This window comes from Pseudopipra pipra, chromosome 3 (assembly GCF_036250125.1).
Source record: "Pseudopipra pipra isolate bDixPip1 chromosome 3, bDixPip1.hap1, whole genome shotgun sequence".
NCBI classification, from domain to species: Eukaryota; Metazoa; Chordata; class Aves; order Passeriformes; family Pipridae; genus Pseudopipra; species Pseudopipra pipra.
Genome location: NC_087551.1, coordinates 86,628,647 through 86,636,564, shown reverse-complemented (window position 1 = coordinate 86,636,564; position 7,918 = coordinate 86,628,647). Strand labels below are relative to the sequence as shown.

At 42.0% G+C, this 7,918-nt stretch overlaps 1 long non-coding RNA gene across 1 annotated transcript; it reads left to right on the top strand.

Moving 5' to 3' along the window:
- The first annotated feature begins 204 nt into the window (after positions 1–204).
- On the top strand, positions 205–7,123 carry LOC135411953 (uncharacterized). The gene is made up of 3 exons (XR_010429399.1): positions 205–269; positions 498–657; positions 5,509–7,123. It is a non-coding gene; the product is annotated as an uncharacterized LOC135411953 (long non-coding RNA).
- Positions 7,124–7,918: the final 795 nt, after the last annotated feature.

Here is a 7,918-nt window from a genome sequence, read left to right as displayed (position 1 = left end):
CTTCATGGAGTTACTGGGATTACTTTTCACACCCGTGCAGCGAGATGAGACAGATGGGAACACCGATCAAATGCTCCACAACAAACACCCCCCGCCACTGCAGCCCGCGGGCCCCCGGCACAGCTGGCACGGCCGGCACGGGGCTGCCCCGGCCCCGCCGCAGGGGCGCGGCGCCAAGGGCGGGCGGCAGCGCCACCTGGCGGCCGGCGCGGCGCCGGCGGGCCCGGGAAGTGCGCCGGGATGCGTCATTCCTGAGCTCTCTGCGGCTGGTGCGCGGGAAAGGGAGAGAGAAAAGCAGCGAGGGAGGGAGGGAGGAAGGAAGGAGGGAAGGAAGGAAGGAGGAATTTTTCAGTTTTGTCACACTAAGAGCAGAGCTGCAGCCATGTGTGTGGCCTGTGCCGCCTGCTGTAGTGGGGCCAATGTCGCAATTTGGTCAGTGGAAAAATCAGTTATTAATCAGCAAAGAACTATTGATTTTCCAAGTGCTCTTTCCATAGAATAGGATGTCAGCCGTTGCAGCCAGCGAGCGGTGGACTGTGAAGTGCCACTGGGAGCACCTCTGGCCCAAAGGAGCAAGTCGATCCATGGTGGGAGCTATGAGGTATTCTGGGGTCACTGCTCAAATAGAGCAGTTCCCAGTTCACAGGAGATATAGAGGTACCTTTTGTGTCTGTACTTAACAAATTAGGGCAAATTCCCTGTTGCATTGGGAAGCGGAATGGAAGATGTGGCATACTATTCAACTCCACATAAAACCACGTTTTTGGTGGATGTAGGCTGTTTTCCAGTCAATTCATAGTGGCCCTGAGAAATACATAATTTTCCTCCGATGGAATGTAGTCAGCAAAGCAAGCTTTTCTTCTTTTCTCTTCCCCTTTCTTTCTTTTTTCTTTCTTTTTTTTTTTTTAATGCAGTAGAAATATCCATAAGGTGTTCAGCAACATGCAGTCTTCTGATTGTTTTTCTTCTTGTATAGATCAATTGTAATGGTTCACCCAGGCAAACGTGCTGATCTGGACCATACAGATTTCCCTATTTATTTTAGTTAGGTCTATAATGGAGATTTTTATCACCAGCTACTGGAATTTGTTTTTTTTTTTTTTTTTTTTTGAAACCTGTCCAGAAATGGAACATTTTGAGACCTGAAATTCTTCTTTTGTAGTTTTTTTTCCTAAAATCCCTGAGTAATATACTCAAGAACATCATTGAAATGTATCTACAATGCAGAGCTTATGCTGACATTTACCCAGGACAGTATCAGCATCAGCAGTCTATAGTGCTGCATAATAGGAACAGGCCAGTGTTCTTTCATACTTTCTGGTATAAAAATTTTAATTTCATGATCTAAAAGATGCCCTGTTTTGGATCTGAATTTTAACTGTCTAGCCATCAGCAGAGAGTGTGGGTTGGCTTGCATCAATTTTAGGTAGCTTTTCAATATGCACATAGTCAATGTTATTCTGCATTTCACTGCATTTCTCTAACAGATCAAATTGTGGTTGTTTCTTCAGTCATGGTCCAGCAACACAATGACAGTAGCAAAGGCATGAGCTCTCACAGCTGTCATTAAGAATCACAAGTTCATTTACTCACTCCTGAAACTTTTATCTGGAATAATTCAATACTGCACAGCCATTCCAGGCAACTGGAAAGGGAAAAAATGTCTTTTTGAAACCAGAGCTACGAAAGAATTAGTCTGGAGCTTGACACAAAGAGCATAGTGCATAGCTCTATTATGGTGATCACCATCAGGAGAACATTGAAAGGTAGGTAAGATGCTAAAATTGATGCTTGTGGAAGATAGTGTTCCCAGTGTCACTGCTGCCACTATGGAGAACGCAGTCCTAGCTTCATACAGGATCACTGGCACATGCAGCCCTACTGCAAGGAGAAACTGGTCAGCTCATATAGTTTAAGCATATTGAAATTAAAGCAATTTATTGATTTATTAGCAATGCGTATTTAATCTGCTATCAGTGAACTCTATATTCAGGACCAAAATCATCAACACATCAGATAAACCACAGTCCTAGACACTTGCAAAATAAATGGCTGCAGATTTATAAGCATGCTTTTATAGCCCAACATTTAAGAGCAGCGTGCACTGCAGCACCCATGCTTTGTGTGTGGGTGCCGTGCCCATGTGCAGCCCCGCCTGCTGAGAAGTGGGTGCACCCACCGTGTGTGCACCGATGCTGCTGCCGGCACCCCGCTAAGGCACTGCTGAGAGCAGGTGCCTCTCATGGCCCCATGTGCACCCTGAGGAGCGGTGCACTCCCCCCCCTACACTCCCCATGCTGTGGGACACTGGCTGGGAGCTGCTGGGGCTGCTGCGGGGCGATGCCTGGCAGTGTCCCAGCAGGGCCACTGCTCCTCCTTCTGCTCCAAGGCATCTCCCCGGGGAAGGGTAGTCTCTGTCATTCCCTGGTTATTGATTAATCGGGGCGGTCATTTTCCTTGTTAGCGCTGCCAGCATTGGGTAATGCCCTCTCAGGCGGCTTTGGGTGTTCCATAAAGCTACTTAGCTGAGGGATGTGTGGCTGGGGATGTGCTTCTGGGCTTCCATTGCTGCCGCCGCTGTGCGAGCTGGACAAGCTCACAGCCGGCACTGCCCTTGTTTCTGGACGCTGGTCTGCCGGTTTGGTAGCAGACATTCCTCGCTTCCCCGGCGTGCTGCCTCGGCCGGGAAGGGCTCTCGCTGCTGACAGGGGGAGCTGAGCAGTAGCTCTCCCTGCCTGCTCCTGGTCCAGTCCGGGGTCCTCCTCCTGATCCAGTCCGGGGTCCTCCCGGGTGACTTTCTCAGGGCAAAACCTTTACAGACATGAACCTTTTGTTTTGCTCTGTTAAAAGAGTTTGCAATACAGCTGCAAAGGTCCGAGTTTACTGGTGTTTGGTTGTATAGCCCTGGGCCTGCAAGGCTATGTAAAATTCAGATCCTCTCTGAATGCAGCTTCTTAGAAAACCGGGGATTGTTGCAACAGTTTCTCTCTCTCTCCTGTACTGATACTCTTCCTGTCTAGATAGTAGTAATTCGTACTTCTAGATATGCTTATTTGTTTCCAGTCTAATATTTCTGCACCTTTTCTTATTTCTTTTTAGTTTTTCTTTATTTTTCCCTTAACCAAGTTTTTCAGACCATGTTCTTTTATGTGGCTCCTTCTTTTTCTGTGCAGTTTCCCTGAAATCCTTTCTTCCTCTGCGGCTTTCCAATCTGTGTCAGTCTCTCTCCAGATCGATAGTACTTAATTTTTGGGGTTTTTACTTCTTTCTTAGACATTTCAGCTCTTTGGTCCCAGTCACTGTCTAAAAGCAATGGAGAGTGTTCCCAGGGGTACTGGGGTGACATAGAGCTTTGTGCCTTCACCCTCCATATGCTGCCAAGTGAGCATCCTTGAGGCTACACCAGAGCTGATCTCAGCATCTCCTCTTAGTCTATAATAGTGCACAATAATGTTGTGACTCTCAGTTTGCAGCTGTTTGCATTTGACCAGGACATGGAAAAAGAAACAGTAATTTGGGAGCACATTTTTCTCCACTTTTTTTTTCCGTCTGAAAAACAGCAAGTGATCCAAATTTAGCCAGCTGTGGTGTTTCTCTTGATGCTCTGTGGCAGAGCTTGATCAACGGTAAAACAGCAGATTGTAGAGAAAAATAAGTATCAATAGCGATGTTTTCAGATGTGAGAAGGTCCCTATGGCTATAGGGGTTTAGTTTTCTCTAGCTCAAACAGCACTGAATTGTCCTTTAGAGAGAAAAAAAAAAAAACAAACAACTCAAAGAATGGAAAACAAACACTTTTGGGTCTCTTCTTATATTTCACGTGCACTCACATCTCCAGTTTCATAGACCAAACCAAGCAAAATTGAGACTCATGTCAACTTTTTCCACTCTTTGAGAGATGCAAAATGCAAAGGCCAAATAAATCACCAAAAGTTTAGATAAGAGTCATGTTTGCAAAGTTGTACTTACAATGCAACTTTTTTACCTCACTCCCTGCAGCCCTCCTGCTGTTATGTTTATGCACTATGTGGAGCTTTTTAAAGCTGACATTTGGGATTTGTCCCTGAAGGATTATCTTTGAAGCAACATATCCCTTCTTAGTACTTAAGATTTTTTTAACATCCTGCATTCATAATTCTAAGACACAAATAATACTATCAATATTAATGCACTGTAGACAGTTTCTTCTGTACCTGAAGATATGTTACTACCCACAGAGATAAGTAGAATTTCATAAATACATACAAAAATCTTAACTTTTGTTCTCATGACATGTCTTCAGAGCTGTAATTGTAATAACACTTCAGAGCATAGTATTGTTACTAGCTGCCAGAAGCTGCCTCTCAGGAAAAATTGACTCCATTGAATCAAGCATCTCTACTCATGCTGAGAAGATACTGAATACACACACACACATCTATGTATAAATATACATATAAAGATATATATCAGTGTCATTATTCATTCAAGTGAAAATAATTTCCTCTTTTAAAAAATATTTTACTTTCTGTGAATAAGTAATAATAATAATAACAACAATAATGTGATTTAAGAAGAAATAGTTAAATAGTTGTGCAAGGATGTGTTTAGGTTTCAATTGACGTAAAGATTCCCTCTATTTAAAAGGTGCCATTTTCTCCTGTACCTGCAAAAGAGTATTGTCTGTGTTTTGTGTCTAGTCCCCCATAAAAAAGATGGATTGCCACCCAGAATTCTTTGGGTTGAAACAGATCTACTAAAATAACAAGAAAATTTTGAGTGAAGGTAAACCAGTGACATTTAAATCCATTCATGGATAACTGTCATGAAGGAAATAGGTCTAATTTACTTCTTTTCTGTTGTAAATAGTGGTTATGATTCTGTTCTCATTCTTGGATATAAAACTGGAGTTTCTTCACCAACACTGCTGACATAATTCTAGGTTTATAACACATTCTATTAAATAAGAATTGCTAACAGAATTAGGTCACTCATGTTCACTACAGAAGAAAAATATTTTAGAGGGCTAGACACAGTCAGTGGTGATGAACAGTTCTTAGTTACCCCTGTACACCTCTTTCTGTCCAAGAAGGGTGATCTGAAGGAAGAGTTTACAGTTTCTGGGTAACTGCACAGTATTTATGTCTCAAAGCCACAAGCTTATTTTCCTCAAGTACAACAGGGATGTTGCACTATTATTCACATAGATAAAGTGTTGGGTAAGTTGTCCTAATTATTTCTTACCCTTAATGTTGAAGAAAACACTATTGTCCCTTATAGCAGAGTGCTATTTATGCTTCCTTTATATCTCCATAATTTTTGTGCAATGTTTGCTGTGAAGTCCTCAAGACTTTTCTTCAATATAATTGTTAAATAAAAAGTATATTTTTTATTAATTATCTAAGTCTCTTTTAGACATCACACACAAATTAATAAACAAGGGTACTTGCCAGAGATATTTTACATTTTGACTATAAAATAGATAGAAATAATTAATGTACTGATTATTTATTTATATCTTTCAAACAGGCATCAACAGGACTAAAAAGAGCACATTTTCAAGCTTTATTAAAGGCCCTAGGCAACAGATTTCTTTCTGTAATATATTTTAATCTACTAACTGATTTATGGATAATAAAGCTGCATGAGATGTTTTCAATGGAATTGGGGTCACTTAAGATTGGCCATGGTGTCATTACAGAATGAAGGACCCTTCACCCAAACATCACAAGCTATAACCACTAAATCATCTGCGATGGGCTGCTGAGCCTGTACATTCCTATGTGTAAAAGTCTAGAAAGGATTTTTACGTCTTCTAGTCTCCCAGCACACTGGGTCCCAAATCCAATCTGAGACTGCCTTGGCCTCACTTTGTGCCTTTTGCTAGCTCCAGTGGTCAGAAACCACCTCCTGATTTCCAAACTAATTTTTTTTCCTGGCTGGTTGGTGCCTTTTGTTGTTGTTGGGCCAATATTATGTTTTATCTGAAATAGCTGTTCCCTTCTGAGAGTTTACTCACCTGATATAGAAGAGCCTTGTCTTTCCTGAGGGTCTTGCTCAATGAAGCAAACCAAGTTGTCCTAGTCCTCTCTAGTAAATACAGTGAGTAACTCTGTTTATCCTAAAAGCTCTCTCCTGTGTCTAGTCCAGTTAAAATTCAGCTTTCTTGTATGTAAGTGACTAGAACTATATGAGAGCCTAAGGAGTTGTTAAAGTCACCACAACATTTCACTTGCCTTTGTTGTAGCTGCAAATTGTGGAGACATCTGTGAATACACGTGTGCTTTGCGTAATGTCCAAGTGTATATATGTATGTAAGTACACATGTGCACCCCCACACACCACACACATATCCACACATTGCTTTGCGTGTTTGTTGCCAGCTGAGGAACTCTCAGATTACAGTGCACATTTTTAGTACTGTTGCTGAAGTGCATGCCCTTGTGTGTTATGGTACTCTGTTGGGATTCCTCCTGTCCTCATGATCACCTCTCTCTGTGTGAAAGACAGTTTCCTCCATACTGAGGATAGTGTATTTGGCAAATTTAGTTACCACTTGTCCATTTTTTGCACTATCAATATTGCTAAAACTAAACCAGACCCAGTTCTTGAAAAACTTTGCTCATCATCCTCTTCCAGATCTGTACATCCCTTCCAGCCAATCCTGCTGACATTCTCTCTTCAAGCATCCTTATGCTACATGGCTTGCATTTGTTCTGCTGAAAATAAAATTATTTCCTGGGTGACTGTATAGTAGATGTTTTACAGATGTTTAGATAAATGAAATTTTGGTCTTAGTATTGCATAATAATAATAGTTTAAAAATATCAATTACAGTTTCTAAGAAAGATGCTAGATTCATCTGACACATACATTGCATTACTCTTCCTTCCATCTTCACAGGTTTAATTAGTTTTTCTTCAAAAATTATTCCAAGTCCTCTCCTCTTTTGCTTAAGTTTGTTTAAGATCTCTACTCTCAGAGTTGTGACTGTAAGAGCCCAGTCTAGTATGGACTAATTCTCTGGTTCTGACTATGCTTCTGATATTGAGATGACAGCTACTTCCCTCTCTGTGTGTGAGTTATTGTATGCAAGAGCATATCCCTAATGTGATTGTTGCCCATTAAAGAACAAAAAACTCTCTTGATGTGGTCAGAGACTTACATTTGCTTTGGGAGAAGCTGGAAAAAGCCCTGATGAAGGTAACTATTTCTGCGGGCAGGCAATAAAAGCTGGAGGTGATGGGAGGTGGGATGGACCAACCATATTTGTCCAGCTCTGTAACTTCTGTCATTAAGTTTGTCACATTAACACTGGAACAAAAACACCTCTTTCCCAGGGTTCCCATTTCAAAGAAGTTGCCAGGTATCTCTTTTATAATTATGCCTATGGTTGGGGCAGTTGGATGCAACCAGTGTTCTGGCTCTGTCCATCATCCCTGTGCTTCCCAGACATACAGCCTATGCATGCAGCCTGGGAGAAGGATGTAGGTTGGTGTGATGGTGCAGTCAACATGACTACCATTGATGAAGTAGCAAACATTGCTGCTGAAGCAGTGGAAGTTCTTTGACACAGAGCAGGACAAGAGCTGCTGAGACTCTTTGTGGAAGGTCGGGGGAATGCATCTTTCCCCTGTGTCCCTGTTGGACCTGGACTGAAAATCAAGGCCTTTGTTTCTAACAGGCATGGCAGCAGTGAGAAGTGGGATCTTGGTGCCCACCAGGCAGGAAGGGTAACTTCACCTATGGGAAGGTGCAGGGTGCCTCTTTAAGAAAACCTCCATGACAATATCCCAAAAAGGGAAATGAAAATGGATTGAAGAAATTAAAAAGCACACAGAGCTGCTTCAAAAAATTTTATGCCTTTTAGCACATCCCTGTGGAGTCAGTTGTGGCAATAGGTCTGTCTGAACTCTTTCATTTCCCTGTTGCAGTATAA